The sequence below is a fragment of the Mesoplodon bidens genome, assembly GCF_964165515.1.
Source record: "Mesoplodon bidens genome assembly, chromosome: 12".
Taxonomy (NCBI): Eukaryota; Metazoa; Chordata; class Mammalia; order Artiodactyla; family Ziphiidae; genus Mesoplodon; species Mesoplodon bidens.
The window spans coordinates 81,674,992-81,701,594 of NC_138168.1; the positions used below are offsets into that span (position 1 = coordinate 81,674,992).

Genomic DNA, 26,603 nt, shown 5'->3' on the forward strand with positions numbered 1-26,603 from the left:
TCTAGAGGAGTAGGTACCAGCAGTGGTACCAGAGAAAGACAATGTTAAATGGGTTAGTTTATGGGAATTTTTCTAGGTCAAATACTACTGCCAACAGTGTTGTATTTTAATGTTCTTATATAATGATTAAAATAGGTAACCCTAAAAGAACTTGGGATTCTTTACTCCTGTATAGAGAACTCTCTGGTCAACACGTTAATGGTTTTACTGGAAAATCTTATACTAAACTAGTTGATCTGTTTAAGCCCAAAAATAAAAGCCACCTTAGTGTTTTGTTTTTTTTTGTTGTTGTTGTTGTTTTTTTTTCGCGGTATGCGGGCCTCCCACTGCTGCGGCCTCCCCCGTTGCGGAGCACAGTCTCCGGACGCGCAGGCCCAGCGGCCATGGCTCACGGGCCCAGCCGCTCCGCGGCACATGGGATCCTCCCAGACCGGGGCACGAACCCGTATCCCCTGCATCGGCAGGCGGACTCTCAACCACTGCGCCACCAGGGAGGCCCCTACCTTAGTGTTTTAAAAGGTAGATTTATATAAATTCAATCCCAACACAAAGGATGAAAACTCAATTTAACTAGAATAAAGTATGTGGAAGGCATGTTGCTGTCCCCTTCCCACCCAAACACACAAGCACACACACACTTCATTTAACTCTCACGAAAGCTCTCTATGTGGGTATTCTGAACCAGGAAAAGTAGACGTAGGTCCGGCACTTACTTTTGGCAACACTAAAGTCCATGCATCTCAAAATCTGATATCCTAGGCTAAACGATATCTCTGCCCCACTTTTTTGAAAGTTTTGAAAGTGGCAAAAGCTTTCACCTCTTGATAAGATGTAGGAAGAGGAACAATGTCCTGATAACTGTTTGGGACGATCAAATAAATACAGGAAGAGGAGGTTAAGAAAAAATTAATTTTATGATAACTAGTCAGAACCAACCCATCCTCCCTGAAGTGACATCTGTCTATCAGAGGGGATCTGTCACACAGCAGCAAGGTTGGGGACACTGATATAAACTCAGATCTACTTTGATGGCCTCGAGCCACAAGTGGCCTCCATGGCATGTGAGTTGAGCAGGCAGTGGAGGCCACACAAGTCAGCAGGCATGGAGTGTCATGCCACTGGGGCAGCCAGGGGCAGCTGCACACAATCCAGCTGCAGTAGTCAACAGTGACAAGGGCCAAGAGCCGAGGAGAGCCTCCTTACAACTTTATTCCCATTTCACAGATGACTAAATTAGGGCTCGTGTAAGTTGCATAACTTGTCCACAGTCACATAGCTGGTAAGATACCAAGAGAAGGATTTTGTCAGCCATTTTCTTCAGCTCAATACAGAAGAAAAGAGCTCAAATTCAAATCAAGGTTTGTTGACAGAAGCCCTGATCCTTTTGCATTCTACCCTGCAAACATGAGATTATAAACATTCCTCTCCAAACACCTTCCTAAATCAGCAGTAAGGTCTAATTACAAAACAGTTATTATTATAATAGAATCATGGAAACCTAGAGGTGCTTAAAAGATACTTCACATTTTATTGAATCCAAAAAATTGGGAAAGTATGGACAAAAGACTAATTACTATGAATTTTGCCCTAAATGACTTAGCCAGTTTTAAGCCAGATCAAACCAATATCCTACAATCTCCCCTCCTTCAGAAGGTTCTCTTCCTTTGCCTTCTTTTAAGCTTTAAAAGGAATTTTTGTTCTAACTTGTCATAAAAATTTAAGACAACTATATTGTACATTTCAACCCTGTCATGGCTGAATTGATCTTCCTAAGATTCATATGTTGAAGTTCTAATCAGCAATACAATACCTCAGAGCACCACTGTATTTGGAGGTAGTGTCTTTAAAGAGGTGATTAAGTTAAATGAGGTCATATGGATGAGCCCAAACCCAATATGACTGAGTCCTTATAAGGAGAGGAGACACACATACACAGAGAAGAACATGTGGAGACACAGGGAGAAGAAGGTATCTACAAGCCAAGGAGAGAGGCCTCAGAAGAAACCATCTCTGCTAACACTGTGATCTCAGACTTCTAGCCTCCAGAATTTCAAGAAAATAAATTCCTGTTGTTTCAGCCACCCAGTCTGTGATACTTTGTTATGACAGCCCTAACAAACCAACACAAACCTAATAACACTTTATTTCATGTTCATCCACATGCGATAAACTCTTTCCGAAAATAAACAAGGCCCAATGACCAAAAGAACTGCAATTCATGTTTACTGTGCCAGGCAAGTTCTTTGCTCAAAATACGAGAACAAAACTGACTCATATTAGCTGTCATGTGCAGAATAAACCAGTCCATTAAGTGTAAAGTGAAGGAACCATGCACTACGGATGTTCATAAAGTTTCACCCCTGAATAATAAGTAGAAATAAAGATGAGGCCAGATTTCTCTTTTAACTATGAAAAGTTTCACTGAAGAAACAGGATTTCAGAAATAGCTTCAGTGCATTAAGGAAATATTTCGGACACAGAGAAGAAGGTTGAGATGAGAGGTGTGATGAAGCTTCTGGATAGGACAAGAGGGAACTGAACCAAACAGCAGAACATTTGCCTGAGAAAGGGCAAGAATCTCCTTGAGGATTCTGAGGAATATAAATGGTTTGACCTCAACTAATCAGAAGATCTCTGAGATGTAGGAGAATTACCAAGTGGAAACACCATGCTGCTACCTACCCAAATACAGAATCTAGAGTGGCTTAAAGACTTTCCCCTGTGGAAGCAGCCTAAATGCCCATCAACAGATGAATGGATAAAGAAGATGTGATATACATATACAATGGCATATTACTCAGTCATAAAAAAGAATGAACTAATGCCATTTGCGGCAACACGGATGGACCTTGAGATTATCATACGAAGCAAAGTAAGTCAGACAAAGACAAATATCATATGACATCACTTATATATGGAATCTAAAAAAATGATACAAATGAACTTTGAAACAAACTCACAGACAAAGAAAACAAATTTATGGTTACCAAAGGGGAAGGGGTGGGGAGAGATAAATTAGGAGCTTGGGATTAGCAGATAAACACTACTATATATAAAATAGATAAGCAACAAGGGCCTACTGTATAGTACAGGGAACTATATTCAATATCTTGTAATAACCTATAATGGAAAAGACTCTGGAGAGGAATAAAAATATGTATATATATATATATGTATATATAAGTGAATTACTTTGCTAAACACTTGAAACTAACACAACACTGTAAATCAACTATACTTCAATAAAAAATTTAAAAAGTAAAAAGAATTTCCCTTCAAGGGACATGTCTATTGAATATGCTAAGTTTTAAATAGTATTGTCTCCAGTTGTATTATTCCAATACAAGATGGCCTATTGTTCAGTTATCCTATTGTTTAGAATACAATTACACATTTATAAACAGCGAAATCAAACTATTACGCAGTCCCACGAAGGAGGGGAAAATCCCCAATTTCAAATAAACTGGTTTTAGAATTTGTAATACACAGTACACTTTAACCTATTTGTCAAATGTATCTATTTACCAGTTCTTTGTTTCAAGGAACTTATTGAAAGTCTAGCAGCGCTGAGAGAAACACAGAATTAAATAAAATTAGATTAAACACATTCCATTTACACAAATTAAACACATAATTCAATGTGAAAAGAATCAGGAAGGCAAAGGAGAGGGAGTTCCCACAGAATGGAAGCAGCAGGGAGAGACAGCCAGACTTCCTCCCCTCTTCCCAAACCTGTAAATAAACTTAAAATTTCAGAGAAATCCCAAGGGTAAAAAGGAAAAAAAAAAGAAATATCTTATTATTTTTAAAAATACTATTTTATAATTTATATCAGAAAGCAACAGGGCAGTGGTTAAGAGCCTGAGTTCCAATCCAATCCTACTTCTTGCTAACTGGGTACCTGGGGCAAGTTACCCAGTTGGCTCATTTGTAAAACAGAGATAATAACACTACCTACTACACAGATCTGTGATGAAAATTAAGTGTTAATAGTTATAAAGAACTTAGAACACTATGAAGCAAATAATTACATATTTCGTTCAATTAAAAAATTGATTTATTCAGGTCGTCAGTCCCCTCAGTGTTCAGAACAAAAGTTGCTAGAGAGACACACAAACTCACAAATGCTTAGGTAGCCCCCTCTGGAACAGCATAAATTGGAGATAAAATAAAATCACAACAGCCTTTGTTATTAGCTTCCCCAGAATATATTCCCAAATTTGGTAGCTTACCATTATCATTGATCCTACCTAAAAATATTTTAGGATTTATATTGGAATACAAGCACCATGAAAGTAGAGTCTTCATTTTTATTCACTGCTATTCCCCAGCATCTAGAACATTGTTGGTGCACAATGTATGTGAAATAAATAACTGAATGCATAAGAAAGACAAAGAACTTCATGTTCTTACGAACGCACAAGTCACCTGATTTTATTTTCCCATGCAAGTGAGTAACTAAAATTAACAGAACTACTGATTGTGATATCAGGGTATTTGTTGCAAGTTTCAATGTTTCAAGATTAAAGGAGGTCATTTCTACACTGGGAAATATTATAAACAAAATGAAACCCCAAAACAAAACTCCAATCTTTGACAAGATACTTGCTCTGTACTAAGGATTAGTTTTTATTAACTAATTAATCTCTCCAAAATGTGGAAAGGATTGTGTACATGAAGATTAAGACATGACAGTAAATGCCCCAGCGCAAAAACTCTAGAGCTATTCCCTTCTAATTTTCTGTACGAGACTGAAATCAGATTGTTGACTAGATCAGCCTCTGTCCTGGCAGGTGCAGCCCATTAGAAAGACATCCCAAAGCTATGCTCTCAGCCTATAGGCTCAAATCAGCAAAACCTCTAATTCCACAAAGACAGTGAGCCCAGAGTTGTTCTGACAGCCCTTCACATCAAGTACTTTGATCATTAAAGTATTTTTAACCACAGGATTTTGCTTTATTTTGCTATGTTTTAAAGGAAATGTGTTGGTGTCCCGGTTCAAGATGGCGGAGTAGAAGGACGTGCACTCACTCTCTCTTGCAAGAGCACCAGAATCACAACTAACTGCTGAACAGTCATTGACAGGAAGACACTGGAACTCACCAAAAAAGATACCCCACATCCAAAGACAAAGGAGACGCTGCAATGAAACGGCAGGAAGGGTGCAATCACGATAAAATCAAATCCCATAACCGCTTGGTGGGTGAATCACAAACTGGAGAACACTTATACCACAGAAGTCCATCCACTGGACTGAAGGTTCTGAGCCCCACAGCAGGCTTCCCAACCTGGGGGTCTGGCAATGGGAGGAGAAATTCCTAGAGGATCAGACTTTGGAGGCTAGCGGGATTTGATTGCGGGACTTCGACAGGACTTGGGGAAAAACAGACTCCACTCGTGGAGGGCACACACAAAGTAGTGTGCTCATCAGGACCCGGGGGAAAGAGCAGTGACCCCAGAGGAGACTGAACCAGACCTACCTGCTAGTGTTGGAGGGTCTCCCACAGAGGCAGGGGGTAGCTGTGGCTCAACATGAGGACAAGGACACTGGCAGCAGAATTTCTGGGAAGTTGTCCTGTGCATGAGCCCTCCCAGAGTCCGCCATTAGCCCCACCAAAGAGCCAGGTAAACTCCAGTGCTGGGTGGCCTCAGGCCAAACAACCAACAGGGAGGGAACCCAGCCCCACCCATCAGCAGACAAGTGGATTAAAGCTTTACTGAGCTCTGCCCACCAGAGCAAAACCCAGCTCTACCCACCACCAATCCCTCCCATCAGGAAGCTTGCATAAGACTCTTAGATAGCCTCATCCACCAGAGGGCAGACGGCAGAAGCAAGAACTACAATCCTGCAGCCTGTGAACAAAAACCACATTCACAGAAAGATAGACAAAATGAAAAGGCAGAGGGCTATGGACCAGAAGAAGGAACAAGATAAAACACCAGAAAAACAATTAAAGGAAGTGGAGATAGGCAACCTTCCAGAAAAAAAGAATTCTGAATAATGATAGTGAAGATGATCCAGGACCTCAGAAAAAGAATGGAAGCAAAGATCGAGAAGATGCAAGAAATGTTTAAAAAAGCCCTAGAAGAATTAAAGAAAAACACCTAGAAGAATTAAACAACAAACAAACAGAGATGAACAACACAGTAACTGAAATGAAAAATACACTAGAAGGAATCAATAGCAGAATAACTGAGGCAGAAGAACGGATAAGCAACTGGGAAGACAGAATGGTGGAATTCACTGCCATGGAACAGAATAAAGAAAAAAGGATGAAAAGAAATGAAGACAACCTAAGAGAACTCTGGGACAACATTAAATGCACCAACATTCACATTATAGCTGTCCCAGAAGGAGAAGAGAGAGAGAAAGGACTCAAGAAAATATTTGAAGAGATTATACTCGAAAACTTCCCTAACATGGGAAGGGAAATAGCCACCCAAGTCCAGGAAGCGCAGAGAGTCCCAGCCAGGATAAACACAAGGAGAACATGCTGAAACACATAAAAATCAAATTGACAAAATCAAAGACAAAGAAAAATTATTAAAAGCAACAAGGGAAAAATGACAAATAACATACAAGGGAACTCCCATAAGATTAACAGCTGATTGCTCAGCAGAAACTATAAAAGCCAGAGGGAGTGGCATGATATATTTAAAGTGATGAAGGGGAAGAATCTACAACCAAGCTTACTCTAGCCAGCAAGGATCTCATTCAGATTTGATGGAGAAATCAAGAGCTTTACAGGCAAGCAAAAGCTAAGAGAATTCAGCACCACCAAACCAGCTTTACAACAAATGCTAAAGGAACTTCTCTAAGTGGGAAACACAAGAGAAGAAAAGGAACCACAAAAACAAACCCAAAACAATTAAGAAAATGGGAATAGGAACATACATATAGATAATTACCTTAAACGTGAATGGATTAAATGCTCCAACCAAAAGACACAGGCTTGCTGAATGGATACAAAAACAAGACACATATATATACTGTCTACAAGAGACCCACTTCAGACCGAGAGACACATACAGACTGAAAGTGAGGGGATGAAAAAAGATATTCCATGCAAATGGAAATCAAAAGAAAGCTGGAGTAGCAATTCTCATATCAGACAAAATAGACTTTAACATAAAGACTATTACAAGAGACAGAGAAGGACACTACATAATGATCAAGGGATCAATCCAAGAAGAAGATATAACAATTATAAATATTTATGCAGCCAACATAGGAGCACCTCAATACATAAGGCAAGTGCTAACAGCTATAAAAGAGGAAATCGACAATAACACAATAATAGTGGGGTACTTTAACACCTCACTTACACCAATGGACAGATCATCCAAACAGAAAGTTAATAAGGAAACACAAGCTTTAAGTGACACAATAGACCAGATAGATTTAATTGATATTTATAGGACATTCCATCCAAACACAGATTACACTTTCTTGTCAAGTGCACAGGGAACATTCTCCAGGATAGATCACATCTTGAGTCACAAATCAAGCCTCACTAAATTTAAGAAAATTGAAATCATATCAAGCATCTTTTCTAACCACAACACTATGAGATTAGAAATGAATTACAGTGAAAAAAATGTAAAGAACACATACACGTGGAGGTTAAACAATGCGTTACTAAATAACCAAGAGATCACTGAAGAAATCAAAGACAAAATCAAAAAATACCTAGAGACAAATGACAATGAAAACACAACCATCCAAACCCTATGGGTGCAGCAAAAGCAGTTCTAAGAGGTAAGTTTATAGCTGTACAAGCCTACCTGAAGAAACAAGCAAAATCTCAAATAAAAAATTTAACCTTACACCTAAAGGAACTAGAGAAAGAAGAACAAGCAAAACCCAAAGTTAGCAGAAGGAAAGAAATCGTAAAGATCACAGCAAAAATAAATGAAATAGAAACAAAGAAAACAATAGCAAAGATAAATAAAAGTAAAAGCTGGTTCTTTGAGAAGATAAACAAAATTGATAAACCATTAGTCAGACTCATCAAGAAAAAGAGGGACAGGACTCAAATCAATAGGGTTAGAATTGAAAAAGAAGTTACAACAGACACCGCAGAAATACAAAGCATCCTAAGAGACTGCTACAAGCAACTCTATACCAATAAAATGGACAACCTGGAAGAAATGGACAAATTCTTAGAAAGGTATAACCTTCCAAGACTGAACCAGGAAGAAATAGAAAATATGAACAGACCAAACACAAGTAATGAAATTGAAACTGCGATTAAAAATCTTCCAACAAATAAAAGTCCAGGACCAGAGGTCTTCACAGGTGAATTTTATCAAACATTTAGAGAAGAGCTAACACCTATCCTTCTCAAACTCTTCCAAAAATTTGCAGAGGAAGGAACACTCCCAAACTCATTCTATGAGACCACCATCACCATGATACCAAAACCAGACAAAGATACTGCAGAAAAAGAAAATTACAGACCAACATCACTGATGAATATAGATGCAAAACTCCTTAACAAAATACTAGCAAACAGAATCCAACAACACATTAAAAGGATCATACACCATGATCAAGTGGGATTTATCCCAGGGATGCAAGCATTCTTCAATATACATAAATCAATCAATGTGATACACCATATTAAGAAAATGAAGAAGAAAAACCATATGGTCATATCAATAGATGCAGAAAAAGCTTTTGACAAAATTCAACACCCATTTATGATCAAAACTCTCCAGAAAATGGGCATAGAGGGAACCTACCTCAACATAATAAAAGCCATATACAACAAACCCACAGCAAACATCACTCTCAATGGTCAAAAACTGAAAGCATTTCCTCTAAAATAGGAAAAAGACAAGGATGTCCACTCTCATCACTATTATCAACATAGTTTTGGAAGTCCTGGCCACAGCAATCAGAGAAGAAAAAGGAATAAAAGGAACACAAATTGGAAAAGAAGAAGTAAAACTGTCACTATTTGCAGATGACATAATACTATACATAGAGAATCCTAAAACTACTAGAGCTAATCAATGAATTTGGCAAAGTTGCAGGATACAAAATTAATGCACAGAAATCTCTTGCATTCCTATATACTAATGATGAAAAATCTGAAAGAGAAATTAAGGAAACACTCCCATTTACCATTGCAACAAAAAGAATAAAATACTTAGGAATTAACCTACCTAGGAAGACAAAAGACCTGTATGCGGAAAACGATAAGACACTGATGAAAGAAATTAAAGATGATACAAACAGATGGATGTTCTTGGATTGGAAGAATCAATAGTGTGAAAATGACTATACTACCCAAAGCAATCTACAGATTCAATGCGATCCCTATCAAATTACCAATGGAATTTTTTACAGAACTAGAACAAAAAATCTTAAAATTTGTACAGAGACACAAAAGACCCTGAATAGCCAAAGCAGTCTTGAGGGAAAAAAACGGAGCGGGAGAAATCAGACTCCCTGACTTCAGACTATACTACAAAGCTACAGTAATCAAGACAATATGGTACTGGCACAAAAACAGAAATATAGATCAATGGAACATGATAGAAAGCCCAGAGATAAACCGACGGACCTATGGGCAACTAATCTATGACAAAGGAGGCAAGGATATACAATGGAGAAAAGGCAGTCTCTTCAATAAGTGATGCTGGGGAAACTGGACAGCTACATGTAAAAGAATGAAATTAGAACACTCCCTAACACCATACACAAAAATAAACTCAAAAAGGATTAAAGACCTAAATGTAAGGCCAGACACTATGAAACTCTTAGAGGAAAACATAGGAAGAACACTCTGACATAAATCACAGCAATATCTTTTTTGATGCACCTCCTAGAGTAATGGAAATAAAAACAAAAATAAAGAAATGGGACCTAACGAAACTTAAACGCATTTGCAAAGCAAAAGAAACTACAGACAAGACTAAAAGACAACCCTCAAAATGGGAGAAAATATTTGCAAACAAATCAATGGACAAAGGATTAATCCCCAAAATATATAAACAGCTCATTCAGCTCAATACTAAAAAAACAAACAATCCAGTCCAAAAATGGGCAGAAGACCTAAATAGACATTTCTCCAAAGAAGACATACAGATGGCCAAGAAACACATGAAAAGCTGCTCAACATCACTAATTATTAGAGAAATGCAAATCAAAACTACAATGAGGTATCATCTCACACCAGTTAGAATGGGTACCATCAGAAAATCTACAAACAACTAATGCTGGAGAGGGTGTGGAGAAAAGGGAACCCTCTTGCACTGTTGGTGGGAATGTAAATTGATACAGCCACTATGGAGAACAGTAGGGAGGTTCCTTAAAAAACTAAAAATAGAATTACCATATGACCCAGCAATCCCACTACTGGGCGTATACCCAGAGAAAACCATAATTCAAAAAGACACTTGCACCCCAATGTTCATTGCAGCACTATTTACAATAGCCAGGTCATGGAAGCAACCTAAATGCCCATCGACAGATGAATGGATAAAGAAGATGCGGTACATATATACAATGGAATATTACTCAGCCATAAAAAGGAACGAAATTGAGTCATTTGTAGAGACGTCTATGAATCTAGAGACTGTCATACAGAGTGAAATAAGTCAGAAAGAGAAAAACAAATACCGCATATTAACGCATATATGTGGAACCTAGAAAAATGGTACAGATCATCCAGTTTGCAGGGCGGAAATAGAGACACAGGTGTAGAGAACAAACGTATGGACACCAAGGGGGGAAAGCGGCAGGGGGTGGGGGTGGGGGTGTGATGAATTGGGTGATTGGGATTGACATGTATACACTGATGTGTATAAAATGGATGACTAGTAAGAACCTGCTGTATAAAAAAATAAGTAAAATAAAATTCAAAAATAAGTAAATAAAGTAAATGTGTTGATTCGGAAATCGATCTAACTAACGTTTGTAGATTTGCATCTCATGTAGGTCCCCTAAAAGGGCCACCAAGTGACAGATGATGCAAACAGGGTTTGGGTATACTGTATTCTTTGACTAGGAGAATCAATCACAGGTCACACAATTCAATTTAATTCAGCAACACTATGGTGCAACGAGCACATACAAGGCACTGTGCTGGGGAGGAACCTCCAATGCAAAGGAGAGGAACACTTAGCAGGGGGTCAGTTCTTGATGATCTGAACCAAAGGGAAGGAAGCAAGGCTTGGGTGGAACATTTACATCTAATTACAATATTCTCGGAATTCCCAACACTTCTAAAAACATTAAATGGTTAAGGACCTGACATCAAAACTCCTCCGCCTTCTCAACTTACTGACACTCCTGCTTCAACGTATTATAACGTCTCCCCAAAATTCAGAAGGGTGGTCTACTGTTCGGACCTCCAAGTATCTTTTTGTGAAGTGAGACACCCAACTCTATCCTACAATGACTTTTTTTTTCTTTCTTTTTTTTTTTTTTTTTGCGGTACGCAGGCCTCTCGCTGTTGTGGCCTCTCCCACTGCGGAGCACAGGCTCCGGACGTGCAGGCTCAGCGGCCATGGCTCACGGGCCCAGCCGCTCCGCGGCATGTGGGATCTGTCCGGAGTGGGGCATGAACCCGCCTCCCCTGCATTGGCAGGCGGACTCTCAACCACTGCGCCACCAGGGAAGCCCTAGAATAACTTTCTTTGTCACCCCGTTCTGTTGAAGTCTGTAGGCCTTAATTTTAAAACTAGCTGATAGGGGACTTCCCTCATGACCCAGTGGCTAAGACTCTGCCTTCCCAATGTAGGGGACCCAGGTTTGATCCCTGGTCACAGAACTAGATCCCACATGCCACAACTAAGAGTTCACATGCTGCAATGAAAAGATCCTGCATGCAGAAACGAAGATCCCGTGTACTTCAACTAAGACCCAGAGCAGCCAAATAAATAATTTTTTTTTTTTTTTTTTTGCAGTACGCGGGCCTCTCACTGTTGTGGCCTCTCCCGTTGTGGAGCACAGGCTCCAGACGCGCAGGCCCACCGGCCATGGCTCACGGGCCGAGCCGCTCCGCGGCATGTGGGATCTTCCCGGACCGGGGCACGAACCCGTGTCCCCTGCATCGGGAGGCGGACTCTCAACCACTGCGCCACCAGGGAAGCCCCCAAATAAATAAATATTAAAAAACAAAACAAAAACAAAAAACTATCTGATAAAACTGGTTTAAGTATAGCAGTATGAATTCAGGCAATAACACCATGTTTGAAACACAGGGTGTACTGAGTTTTAGCTCCATAACGTTGAAGGATTGAGGAATTCTTTTTGCCTGGTCAGACGGGCCCCTGACCCACTGGCCCTTCCTAAAGAGTCAAAACTACAATCAGTGTCTCCAAGAAGAACAGTGAAGGGGGGAGTCTGTTACCGACCAGGGTTCTTGGCCTCCTTAATCAACAGAAGTTGATCAGAGGCCAGACAAAAAATTCAGGCAGGGCTTTATTGGGGCCCCTGCTGCAGCAGGGGGAGCAAAAACAAGTAACAGGTTCCTTTGCTCACTCCCGGAGGTGGGGGAGGTTGGTTCCTTATATGGGGTGAGGATGGGGGCGGGTCCAGAGGGATGGGCTGGAGTGGGGGCTTAGGTGTTTTGCCCACCCCTTTGGAGGGGTTGAGTGCAGGGGGCATGCGCAGTGTCCTGCTTTTTCTCCCGGCTCTTCAGAAGCAGCTGTTGGATTTTTGGTCTTTTTGTATCTTGTCCAGAATTTTCCCCAGCTGTGCATGCACGCAGTTATTTTTAATCCCTTGTAGCTTCTTTGTATTCTGTTGCCCGAGGAGACGTGTGTCCAGGTGCAGGCACTGAAGCAAAGCGTCCCAGGTCCCAGCCTGTCTCAGCCCCAGCAGCAGCCTGAGACAAAAGGACACAGCCAGCTGTGCTGCTGCCTTTGCACCTGCTGAGACCCCTGATGGAAGCACAGTTCCTCCCTCTGGATGTGGAAGGATCCAATTTCCTCACAAGCCATCCTCCTTCACCCCTGTCAGAATATCCTGTGTGCACTCTGAGGGGAGGCAACTGCAGCCATGACCTCCCTTCTTCGGCTCAGAATCCTACACCGATCTCAAAAGGACAAGGAGTAGCAAGAAAAGCAAAATGAACTGCACACTGAAGGTAACACAAGCCCAAGCTAACTATCAGAAACGGTGAATTGATGATTCTAATCAAATGATGACCAGATCTAAGAGCACTACTAGAAATATGGTGTCACATCTAATGATGTAACATCCTAATGTTCATGAAGAATCACACATTAAACATATATTTGCCTTGTAATTTAAAAAAAATATTTCTTACCCTTTGGATATGCCTAATTCTTATGTTAGGTTTTATAATATGCACTATAGTCCAGTAGAATGTGTGTATTACTTAGAGATAAATGTCTACGTACTGTCAGTGTGTGCCTGCAAATTACTTACTTATGGAAAAGCATGATCAAAAATCTGAAGGCTACAGAGCTATACAGTGATGCGTTCCAAATTCTGCTAATCTAAAACTCAACACAATTCAAACCTAAACTCATCTTTCTCATCAAGCCTGCCTCTCCCCCATTTTCCTTATTTTGGTCAATGACCCCAAGGCGTACAGAGTTGTCCAGCCAGAAGGTGGAAACCATCCGCCTCCTCCTCCAGATTCTTCATCCCCAGGACTTCAAGTCTTCAGGTTTCTGAGTTCTCTCCATCTTAATGTTGAGTACCCCTCCACTAGATCTCCTCCGTCTTGTCTTACTGTCACTGCTGCCCAGGTTTCTACAATCATCCAGAAACTGGTTCCCATGCTCAGTCCCTTCTCCCTCTTGGTTCATCCTCCACAATCCGACCTGGGCAAAACCATCCTCTCCTTGACAGAGCGAAATCTGTGAGCTTAGCTGGGCATTCCAAGCCCTTGAGGACCTGTTGTCTGCCAAACGCCTCTACAATTCCACTTTTCTATAACATTCATCTTTCTGGTGAGGATGTAGAAAAACGCCCATTTCGCTGAGTTTCTCCAAAAGGAACAAAGGTGTAACTCACAGATCGGCAAATACAGGGCATGGGCCAAATCTGGCCCACCGCCTAGTTTTGGAGGTAAAGTTTTATGGGAACACAGCCATGCTCTTTTGTTTACATATTGTCTCTGGCTGCTTTCAAGATACAATAACAGAATTGAGTAACTGAGACAGAGACCAAATGCCCACAAGGCCCAAAATACTTACTATCTATCTGGCCTTCTAGAGAAAAGGTGTGCAAAGCCTTGGTATAACTAACAGCAGCAAGGAGTCCAGAGTGATGGTAAATCTGCCAACTGGACAAACAGACGAGACTGGGAATGAAGTGAGTCTGATTGTTTGTTTTCTTTTGATATTTTTGAAAGAATCATTTAATATAATTACACTGAATTAAAAAGCAGAGAAAGTGTTATCTCCTTCCCTCCCTCCCCCAAAAAATCCTGAACATGTTTTAGGAGACCCCTTACAACTTTTTATCCACTTTGTATATAATAAAACTCACCAATTTTCAGTGTACCAGTCGATGAGTTCTGACTAATACATACAGCCATGTAACCACACCACAATCATGATGTGAACATTTCTGTCCCCCCAGACAGTTCCCTTGTGCCCTCTTGCTGTGTCAGTTCTTTCCCTACGGCCCCTGGCAGCCAATAACCTGCTCTCTAATGAAGGGAACCTGATTTCTTAGTCTGGCTTTAGTCCATGTTCTGCCATGCACAACACTGGCTAAACCACTTACTTCTGGTTCTTGGGCCCCTCGAGTGAACTAACAGGCTTACTTTAAAACTGACTTGAGGACACAGGGAAGGGGAACGGTAAGCTGGGATGAAGCGAGAGAGTGGCACGGACATATATACACGACCAAACGTAAAATAGATAGCTAGTGGGAAGCAGCCGCATAGCACAGGGAGATCAGCTCGGTGCTTTGTGACCACCTAGAGGGGTGGGATAGGGAGGGTGGGAGGGAGGGAGACGCAAGAGGGAAGAGATATGGGAACAGATGTATATGTATAACTGATTCACTTTGTTATAAAGCAGAAACTAACACACCTTTGTAAAGCAATTATACTCCAATAAAAATGTTAAAAATAAATAAATTTAAAAAAAAACCTGACACCCACATACACTACTGCTCGCTGCTCTGATTTTCTCAGTCATCCTGCCAGGCTTCTGGTTTAATATAATTTGAAGAAAGGGGACAACAACTAAATTCACTGTCTGAAAAGCAGGTTAAAAGAACTCTCAGTACCTTTCAGATCTAAAAGTCTACACTTCTCCACTTAGTATGTTACCTGTACTTACCATTGCAGAGTATGAAGAAGGAAATAAACTGCCCAGAAACTTAAATCCCAAACCTCCTCAGAGACAAAAACAATTAGCAAATCAATAAACTTGGTCCTGAGAAAAACTGTCCGGTCTTCTGCCCTGATTAGAGCTGTGAGCATGTGCAGTCGTTGCTGAGGCCTCCCGCTGCCTTCAAAGCAGAAGCTGTGTGAAATCCAAACACAACCACAGATCCAGCAGCGAGGACCCCGGAAGCTCAATTAAGAACCAACAAAGCCTCTTCACTACGTTTATGGAATGGAGCAACTGATGTGAAGGAGGAGGAACACGCGGCTGTCCATTTGGGGTGGGGAGGAAGGCATCAAGCTGAAAGAACAGAAATGCTGAAGACAAAAGTCTGTGCTTTTTTTTTTTTAACATCTTTCTTGGAGTATAATTGCTTTACAGTGGTGTGTTAGTTTCTGCTTTATAACAAAGTGAATCAGTTCTACATATACATATGTTCCCATATCTCTTCCCTTTTGCGTCTCCCTCCCTATCCCACCCCTCTAGGTGGTCACAAAGGACCGAGCTGATCTCCCTGTGCTATGCGGCTGCTTCCCACTAGCTATCTATTTTACGTTTGGTCGTGTATATATGTCCATGCCACTCTCTCGCTTTGGCACAGCTTTTAAACATTTGGGCAAAGCTGGTCCACACATCACCGGAAGAGCTGCAAAAGAATGCAGCAACAAATCCATGGCTTCAAGTTCTTACAAGAAGCAACAAAAAAACAGTACTTTATTTCTAAAGCAAACTCAACTTTCTTACTAGTTACCAGTGTCTTCTAAGACTTACCTCACTCAGAAGACATCAGAAGATGTAACCAAAAAACAGCTACTCTTTGGGTTTTACTACATAAGTAGAGGATTTATTACTGAAACAAAACTTGGAAATAGCAAATATGTCCATGCCAGGATAATTTAAGGAAGTGAAAATAGGAGTTCAAGGATTCAAGCTACCCAGAAAACAAGTCAGATGGACTGCTCTCATTTGAGGTTTCTGAACTGGGAAGGAATGCATCCCAGCTGAAGATTTTAACCAGGAAAGCCTGGCTTCCAAGTTAAAGGTCTGGCAAACCCACCCACCGCCCCCCAGCGTTCCACCCACGCAGACTCTGCACAACTTCTGATGCTGTGAAAGGGACCCAGCCTGCCATGCCCACAGCATCCTGAGTCCAGCCACGAAGGCGAAAAGTGCCCAGAGAGGGGACAGGGGACAGGACAGAAGTTAGTGTTGTCTGGAATCATCTTTTGGATGATCTTTAGACCTGCTCTAAAAGACTGGGGAAAAAAACTGACATGCAAATCACAATCAACCAAAGAACTGAGGGTCTAAAGACCAGAATTCAGACTATAATGACAGCCCTGAATGCTCAGCACTGAGCTCCTCTTCCCTTACCCCACCCCCAAAAAGTATCATGAACTTGAAAGATAACACCAAGTGCAGGGAAGAAATTGAACAGTGACGTAGATGTCTGAGGTTGTGTGTGTGTGTATGCGTGTGTTTGCGTAGACAACCATATACGTACATATCATAGTTGTTATTCAACAAAAACTACAAACCAAGTTTTCAGATTCTAAAAACAAAAACAAAATTGAGAAGATGAACACAAAGCATGGCACAATACTCTGGTAAAAGAAATGTGTCCTTTCCAAGGTTGGTTGTTGTAATTCAGTAACCAAACCACTGTATCCAATTCTGGAACACCTGGACCAAGCGGGGAGGGGGGCAACATGTGAAAGAGGAGAAAAGAATGTCCTTCACCCAGTAAACTGTACTCTCCACCACCCCCAGCACAGTTTATTTTTCCAAAACTATAAATTAGGTTTGGTCTAAGAACCAAACATTGGCTACAAGTATTGTCACTGGCATGCCTACCCTGAACCGAAGGAAGAATTAACTAGTTCCCTGGACAGGCAGCAAGTTTAAGTTCATGGAACCGCAGACGATCAACTCACAGTGTGGACCATGCAGTGGCCACGGCAACAAACCTGGAAGCTTCGCCCATTGTTTGGGTGTCATTACTGCCCAGGGGCAAGTTCCATCTTGAGATGAACATACAACACATCAATCACCTCCAATTCACCTGGGTCCATCAACATTTCCATGGGAAAACTGCAGTCTATTCAACCATCTACCAACACTGCACAGTCCAAACAGCTGGGCTGCATAGGAAACTGAACTCCTGCATTGCTAGGGGGCTGCAGGGTTTACAGGGCACCTGCCCATGCGGTGATGTGTCACTGATCCCTGAGAGGAGCCGGGGGAGGATGCTGGCCAGGTCATTACTATCTCTACTTTACTGATGAGGAAACCTAAATGCAGAGCGTGCCTTCCCTGTGACATCATGGCCCTAAAAGGCAGAGCTAAGGCAGAGCCCAAACATCAACGGGGCACCCAAATCCTTGTGGGGTCTGAGGTCGTCAATGAAGAAATGGATGGAAAGTGACTTAATTAAGTACATTATTTACAGACTATGCTTCAGGCACCATGCTGAGCTCTGCAGAAATGGTATAAGATATAGTCATTGAAGATCAAAGGATCATAAACGAAACAAGGGAAGAAGCTTATATTAAGCCCATTTTACAGGCCAGGAGAGTACCTGTGACCATGGAGGTAGAGTGTTTGGGAGCAAGGCCTCTGGAGCTAGACTGCCTGGATTCAGTTCTGCTACTTCCCAGCTGTGTGACCTCATACAAGTGACTTAACCTCTCTGTGCCTCAGTTTTTTCACCCACAAAGTGGAGAAGCTAAGAGTACCTACACCTCATGGGGTTATCTGGATGAGTAAATGTGTTAAAATTTGTAAATAAGTTAATATTCTTAAAGCACTTACAGATATTAGTGATAGGTACATAGTAAGTGCTAGTTAAGTGTTTGTGAAAATACAAAGGTTTTTTTTTGTTTGTTTGTTTGTTTGTGGTACACAGGCCTCTCACTGTTGTGGCCTCTCCCGTTCCGGAGCACAGGCTCTGGACGCGCAGCCCCAGCGGCCATGGCCCACGGGCCCAGCCGCTCCGCGGCATGTGGGATCTTCCCAGACCGGGGCACGAACCCGTGTCCCCTGCATCGGCAGGCGGACTCTCAACCACTGCACCACCAGGGAAGCCCACAAAGTTTTAAATTAAAAAAAAAAGAAATGAAACTGGGGCTCACGGACCTGTCGAATAACTGGCCTAAGTCACACAACCAACAAGACGCAGAGTCAGGATTTAAAACCATTTCTGAGCATTGTGAAAGGACAGCGCAGAAGCCTGTACGGGATCGGAAGACACGGAGGTTTGATGCAAGAAGCTGACATGGGGCTTCCCTGGTGGCGCAGTGGTTGAGAGTCCGCCTGCCGATGCAGGGGACACGGGTTCGTGCCCCGGTCCGGGAGGGTCCCACATGCCGCAGAGCGGCTGGGCCCGTGAGCCATGACCGCTGAGCCTGCGCGTCCGGAGCCTGTGCTCCGCAACGGGAGAGGCCACAACACTGAGAGGCCCACGTACCGCAAAAAAAAAAAAAAAAAGAAGCGACATTATCAGCAGCTGATGCCTTTTACTTGGTGAGGCCGCAGGAGAAGGGGCAGGAGATGCTCACATGCCAGGAGGGCAGAGAAAGGCCCTCACAGCTGCTAGACTGGGGACAGCTGCCTAGAACAATGAAGCAGGTTTGTCAGGCAGCAGTAGACTTTTTCATTTTTTAATAACAGCTTTGTTGAAATATAATGTATATACCCTACAAGTCACCTATATAGAGTGTACAATTCAGTGAGTTCTGGTATATTCATGCAACCATAACCACAACCAATTTTATTTTCAACACCCCCCCCTCCAAAAAAACTCCCTGGGCCCATAAATCAGTCACTGTCCATGTCACACAGCCCACCACCTACCACTGGGCCATCACTAATCTATTCTCTGTCTCTTTGGGTTTGCCTGGCTATTTCACATAATGGATTCTGCACATTGCACATAAATCGAGTCATACAATATATGGTCTTGGGTGATGGGCGTCTTTCACGTAGATTAACGTTCTGAAGACTCATTAAAACCTTCTCAACACACAGTTTAAATGTTGCTCCAAGCCCTGTGGGATGAAAATCCACAGCCTGCAAAGTCCAGGCTAGTCTGTCCGGGTCCTGCCCGCCTCTCCAACTTCGTCTCCTGCCACATTCTCCCCAGACCACCACGTTGGACACTGACGATATCTGGCCCTTTCTACCTCAAGGCCTGTCACTGTGATGCTCCTTTAACCTAGAACGTTCGTGCCTTCTCACCCCTCAGTCTCAACTCAAATATCACATCACAGGGACGCCTCCGGTGGAGCCCCGTATGCAAAAGAGCCCCCAAATTGCTGTTGTTCCCTGTGTGTCCCGTTTGCTTCCTTCACAGGACTTAGCAAGCCTGTGAGTATTTATTTGTTCATTATCCTGCATTTGCCTCTCTCCCTTTCTAAAATATGGGGCTGGGGCCATGCCTGTGTTGATGACGCAGCCTTATGTCTCATGCATTGCCTGGCACAATGCGACGTTCAGATATTGGCTGGATAAAAGAGAGAAAAGAGGGCTTCCCTGGTGGTGCAGTGGTTGAGAGTATGCCTGCCAATGCAGGGGACACAGGTTCGTGCCCCGGTCCAGGAAGATCCCACATGCCGCGGAGCGGCTGGGCCCGTGAGCCATGGCCACTGAGCCTGCGCGTCTGGAGCCTGTGCTCCGCAACGAGACAGGCCACAACAGTGAGAGGCCTGCGTACCGCAAAAAAAAAAAAAAAAAAGAGAGAAAAGAAAAGAAATCCTGGTTGAGGTTGAAGATCCCAACTCTGACAGGGGTGAATTTTTGAGGCTGTAGGATCCCCTCACCTCTCACATTCCTCTTAGTGACCCTGTCCGGCTCGCACCTTCTTATCTTTCTTTCATGAACCCCCTGAGACCAGAGCTGCAGACATTCCTGATGGGAAAATCGATAGAGAAGGTCCTAGCCCTCGCAGCTTATGGTGTGGCGGGGGAAGAATCTTCTAGATTCTTCAACACAAATTCCCCACAAGTTTACTATAATTGTGGCTTGAGAGAACATCCACTCTGGGTTCCTGAGGGATTAAAGTGAAGCTTTTTCCTCGTCCTCCAGAAAATCCCATTTTTACTGCACTCTAGGGAAACACGAAATGCATCATGTCCTATGCTACTGAGTGACATTGATCTCATAGGTCCTCATCTTGCAAAGTCGCCTTTATGTTGTGCAGGGGGAACACCATGTAGGCCTGTGGCTCTAACCTTAGGAGCTATGTGACCTCGAGCAGACCTTGTCCCCTGTTCTCCAGTGTGTAAAGGCAGGGGCTGGAAAGTTGACCCCATGGCCAACCAGCACTGAATTTCTACAACTCTGTAATCTTTTTTGCTTTTTTCTTTGGCCACGCCGTGCAGCTTGCAGGATCTTAGTTCCCCAACCAGGGATCAAACCCAGGTCCACGGCAGTAAAAGTGCCAAGCCCTAACCATTGGACCGCCAGGGAATTCCCATACGGACCTATAATCTTCGGTCACTGTCTTCTTCTTCCCATCTTCAAATTAATAGGATACCACCATCATCCAACCCCCTATTAACAGAAAGGGCAAGGGCCCAAATGCCAAAGCCAGCTCCCATCCACAGGGCAGGTAGTTGGCACTATTTGTACACAGTAATGGACGAGAGGAAAAAATAGTACTTTTGAGGTTAATACCTTATAAGATCATATACGCCCAGAATGAGGGCAGAATTCAGGAGTATACTTCTTGTTTTTGAATTATACAGAGTTTAAACACTGGCCCTCTGCTGGCTCAGCAAGCACTGACTCAGGATGTGGTGCAACTAGCCTCCCTGGACACGCTCCCTCCTCACGAAGCAGGGCCGGCAGCGCCTGGTCTGTCTCCCTCAATGAGGGACCAGACGATGGCTACAGAGCTTTCTAAGATACACAAAAGAAAAAAATCTACACATGGAAACATTCACACTGACATACACTACAAATTATAGATTTTAAGAGAACATTAAAGAAAGTCAAAGGCCAGGGTTCCCCTGGTGGCACAGTGGTTAAGAATCCACCTGCCAATGCAGGGGACATGGGTTCGAGCCCTGGTCCGGGAAGATCGCACATGCCGCGGAGCAACTAAGCCCACGCTCCGCAACAAGAGAAGCCACCGCAATGAGAAGCCCGCGCACTGCCACAAAGAGTAGCCCCCGCTCGCCTCAACTAGAGAAAGCCCGTGCACAGCAACAAAGACCCAACGCAGCCAAAATAAATAAATTTATTTTTTTTTAAAAAAAGAAAGTCAAGGGCCAGAATGAGCCATAAAGCCTAAGCTCCCAGGATCCTCTCAGGTGTGGCATCAGGATACAGGAGGAAATGCAGGTGAAAACCCTCCAAGAGGTCTGTATTTGGTGAATAAACAGAGGAGTTTCCGTCTTAAGACCTGCAAAATTGATGGCTTCAAACAAATTCTAAAGCCTTTAATGCAAAATAAAATAGGGTTGATTTATCTCACCAAATACTATGGCTGAGAAGATATCAAGTTTTCTGTGATATAAAATTAAGAAGAAACTTCTTAGAATTGGGAAAAATAAATATATAAAATTACGAACAGTTAAATGTCACTTACCACATGGCAGGCACCTTGCCAAAATTTAATATATATAAACCATTTAATCCTCCCAGGGTCCGCAAGATTGGGTACTAGAAGTGTCCCACTTCAGAGCTGAAAAGCTGAGGCACAGAGAGGGGAGTTGACTTGCCCAAGGCCACACAGACCCAGGCTGAGAGCCAGGGGGCTGGCGCCAGGGTCTCTGCTCTTCACCACCATACAGTGCCTCTCCATCCTCCAATTCAGGAGATTCACAGACATCCCTTTATATGATCTAAAGAAAGTACAGTGTTATATACCAGGAAATTATTCAAGTCATTTAAGCTGACTTAGTTTACCGTCTATGACTACCATCAGAAATTTTAATGGTAATGTAAATAGAAATGGCTCTCCCACCTAGATGGGTCAATGAGAAAATTAAGGAACTTAGGACACCAATTCCTACAGGCTTGCTGTTGATAACATCTTGAGTCGCTGTCCCAAGTTTCTTAACAACACCATAAAATACAGGTGAGATAGATTCTATTTTTTTTCTAGGAAATCTGAATTGAATTCTTTTCTAGTTCTTTCACTTTTGAAGGTGACTCTAGAAACTGGCCTTTTAGGCCAGCAGTGACTATAAGAGGGTGGTGATACATCAGTAAAAATGACTGCCTTTAAAGGATTAAATATCTGCAGAATTCATAAAATTCTCTACATATCTATATTTCCCAGAGTAATTTTTCAAAAACTTGAATTTAGAAAAAGGCAAGCTATCTCTTTTCAGGATCAAATAAAAATAGGGAAGATTAGGGGGTATACTTCAAGTTTTCTGCAAGCCATTAGCATCCCAGGAAAAGACAAAGGCAGAGAGAGAGAATACTACAAAAAAAAAAAGAGAGAGAGAGAGAAAATGAGAAGTAGCTGTCAGTGCAGGTCAACACCAACCTGTATATCCTGAGGGCTACAGAAAAAAACAACAAAAAAAGACACGCACCCCAGCGTTCATAGCAGCACCATTTACAATAGCCAGGGCATGGAAGCAACCTAAGCGTCCATCAACAGATGAATGGATAAAGAAGATGTGGTACATACATACAATGGAATATTACTCAGCCATACAAAAGAATGAAAAAATGCCATGTGCAGCAACACGGACGGATCAAGAGATTATCATACTAAGTGAAGTAAGTCAGACAGAGGAAGACAAGCATCATATGATATCACTTACATGTGGAATCTAAAAAAGTGATACAAATGAACTTATTTACAAAACAGAAATAGACTCACAGACACAGAAAACAAACCTGTGGTTACCAAAGGGGAGAGGCGGGCGGGCGGGATAAATTAGGAGTGTGGCAGATAAACACTACCATATATAAAATAGATAATAAGGACCTACTGTATAGCACAGGGAACTTTATTCAATATCTTGTTAATAACCTACAATGGAAAATAATCTGAAAAAGAACAGAGGGAGATATATATATGTATAACTGAATCACTTTGCTGCACACCTGAAACTAACACAACGTTGTAAATCAACTATACTTCAATTAAAAAAAAAATCAGCCAAGTAAACCACAGGAGAAAAAATAAATGAAAGAAAAGAAAAAAACCCGTGTGTGGTACGCTTTCTAGGCAGAGAACAGCTCAGTTCACTGGGCTCCTGTACTGATTTGCATCTACGATACACACAAAAAGAAGCACCTGCCCTCCAGAAGCACACGCAAGCATGAGCAAGGATGCTGCAGAAACTGGGAAATACCGTAAAGCTGGAAGGTTCTACCACAGTCTGGGACCCAGGCCCTGCTCTCAGGGAAAGAATGGAGAACTCCCTGGGAGAAACCTTTGTTGGGGAGGGATGGGACTGGGGGAGTGGGGCAGAGATGTCCTGAGCTGTTGCCCTCCACTTGTATTTTTTTTTTACAAGGGGAAGAAAATGTGGAAGGTTGCTCTATGAAAAGAGTTAACTGCAGAGAGAACATACAGTATAGGGAGATACGGAAAAGCAAGGAGGAAGGTGAAGCTTTGAGGAAGAGGAATTGACGTTCGACAGCGGCTGTGTTTCCATTGAGAGCCCCAGAGAGCCTTGACGATCATCACCGAGACCAGTTCTTAAAGGAGACAACAGCTACCAAAATCCTTGTCACGGAACCTCCTACCTCATCCTCCCCAGATGCCACCGCAGTCACCACCAGCCACCTCCCACCCCGAAACTCACAGTATTTGACTCAAATCACCTCTATCCTTTCATCGGCCTGTTTCTTATTTTGGAATGCATGGCACTACCAACAAAACAAAAGCTTTCTGCTTGGAAGTTCTGAAAGAATGACATTTTCCCCGGAACAAAGAATTCATTCCATCTGAGCCAACTCAGATCTATTTATTTAGCATCAAATAGACACTGCCCGACAGCACTTGTGTGTGTAGGGTTTGCAAATGCCTTCAGGGAGTCTCATGAAATATATGGTCAACAGGTGGTCCTGAGGAGGGCCAACAACTGGAGATGCTATCTTCTTCTCATGGTCATCACAACAACTGTTTAGTCACCCAAGCAAAAACCCCAGGTCAGATTCCTAAGAGGGAATCACTCAAAGTGATTTTGCAAAAGCCTTATGCCTGATAGGAAAATCACACCTTTAGAATGATATTTTTCTACTGAAAAAGAAGTACTTAATTTGAAATTTATTTTTATAATTGTTTATTTATACTATGTATAATACAACATGTGTGTGTATCTATAGATACATACATACACATGCTATATTATATATATATAGGTATATACACACACACACACACATACATACACACTGCCAAAAAGTAGAAAATGACAGATGTGTATACAGAAGAAGACCAGAACAATGGTTTAAATTCAGGACTCAGAATTCGATTCCTAGAAGGAGCCTTAGAAACGCTGGGCTATGCAGAACACTAGATGTTCAGCTTTCTAGAAAAATCTTCTGCTGGATCTTTGCCTGGCTGACTTTTCTCAGGTCCTTCTGGTCTCAACTCAAATGTCACCTTTCAGAGAGGTGCTCCCTGACCATCCAATCTAAAAAAGTCCTTGGACACGTCTCACTCACTTCTGTCATACCACCTTCTTATTTTCTTCTTAAGACATCACCCTTTGAAAGTACCTTGCTTTATTAGGCTAATGGTCTCCAGCTGGGCCCCTCCCCCTAAACCGTCTGCACCATAAGATTTAGGGTCCTCGTCTAAGCCTGGCTCCAGCTCCCAGAACAGATTCTTACCCCTACGAGGCACTCAGTAAGTAACCGTCAAATGAATGGAGAATGAATGGATTCACACGTTCCAAACAAAACAATGGGAGGGCGTGGGGAAAGACCTAAAACACAGCAGGCATGGAGTCAGACAACCCGGCTTAAAATCCAACTCGACTTGTGACTTTCCTATGTGTCTAGGGCCAGTTAGTTAACTTTCAGACTTTGGTTTCCCTAGCTTTAAACTAAGATAACATGAAGTACTGTGTTTGAGAGTGCTTTGTAAATTACCAAGTATTCTATTATGGCTGTTTAAGACATCTTGAGTCAATATTTATAGTGGCGTCAATGAAAAGGTTCATGAGAATACATCCTTAAATAAGTGAGTTAATCTGGCAGGAGTGAACTTTCTCATCTTCAACCCCATTTTGCAGTTGTGACCTTGGCCTGTTACCTCTCAAGTGTGTGACAAGTTGTTTACAGACTACAGCAGAAAGTATAGCACAAAGAACTGGTTCAAGGCCCTACTCTACCACCCAACTCCTTTAGTCTAATCTCCCCCTATTACGTATGAGTAATATATGTATTCATACATCCATATATATATTCAGTTAGGTATATATATGTATATACACATACATATGAATAGCCCACAGATCTCAGAGTACTACTGTGAAGATGGAAATGTAATGTTACACTTTGCACAGCCTGTTAGAACCTACCCATGTTGGTCTGTATTAGGATTCTGGCTCCCAAGGCCACGTGGGCACCACTGGGAAAAGCATAATCCTAATAACAGAGGGGCAATGTCATTCTACTGGCAGCAGTAGTAGTCAACACTGCCACGTAAAGCCTTCATACGGACAGCTACACTTTTTTATGCTGCCCAATTTTATTATTAAGATACAATTTACGTACCATAAATTCTATGGTATTAGGAATTATATCTTAATTTTAAAAGTGTACAATTCAGTGATTTTTAGTATATTTAATAGCTTGTCCCTCAACCTTGTGAGGATACAAAGAAAAGTCTGCAACTCAGAAGAGGACCCTCACCCAACCATGCTGGCACCTTGAACTTGGACGTATGGCCTCCAGAACCGTGAGAAATAAATTTCAGCTGTTTATTAAAAAAAAAGGTTGTGTGACCACCATCTAATTTGGGAACATTTCCATCACCCAAAAAATAAACCCCATACACACTGGCAACCACTCTCCATTCCCTCTCCACCCAAACCTTGCAGTCACTAATCTACATTCTACCTCTACTGATATGCCTGTTCTGGACATTTCCTATAAATGGAACGCTACAAGATGTAACCTTTTGTGTCTGGCTTATTTCACTTAGCATAATGTTTCCAAGGTTTATCCATGTTTCAGCACGCATCAATACTTCATTCCTTTTTATGGCTGAATAGTACCTGTATGGATGGGTACAGATATGGATGGATACACTCTACATTTTAATCCATTCATCAGTTGATGGACGTATGGGT

General features: G+C 42.1%; 1 protein-coding gene across 5 annotated transcripts in view; it reads right to left on the minus strand.

Annotated features, from left to right (window-relative positions):
- The window catches only part of CNKSR3 (CNKSR family member 3), a gene marked incomplete at its 5' end in the record, with an annotated part of 104,056 nt that overhangs the window by 39,647 nt on the left and 37,806 nt on the right, over nt 1-26,603 (minus strand). The gene's annotated exons all lie outside the window — the stretch shown is intronic.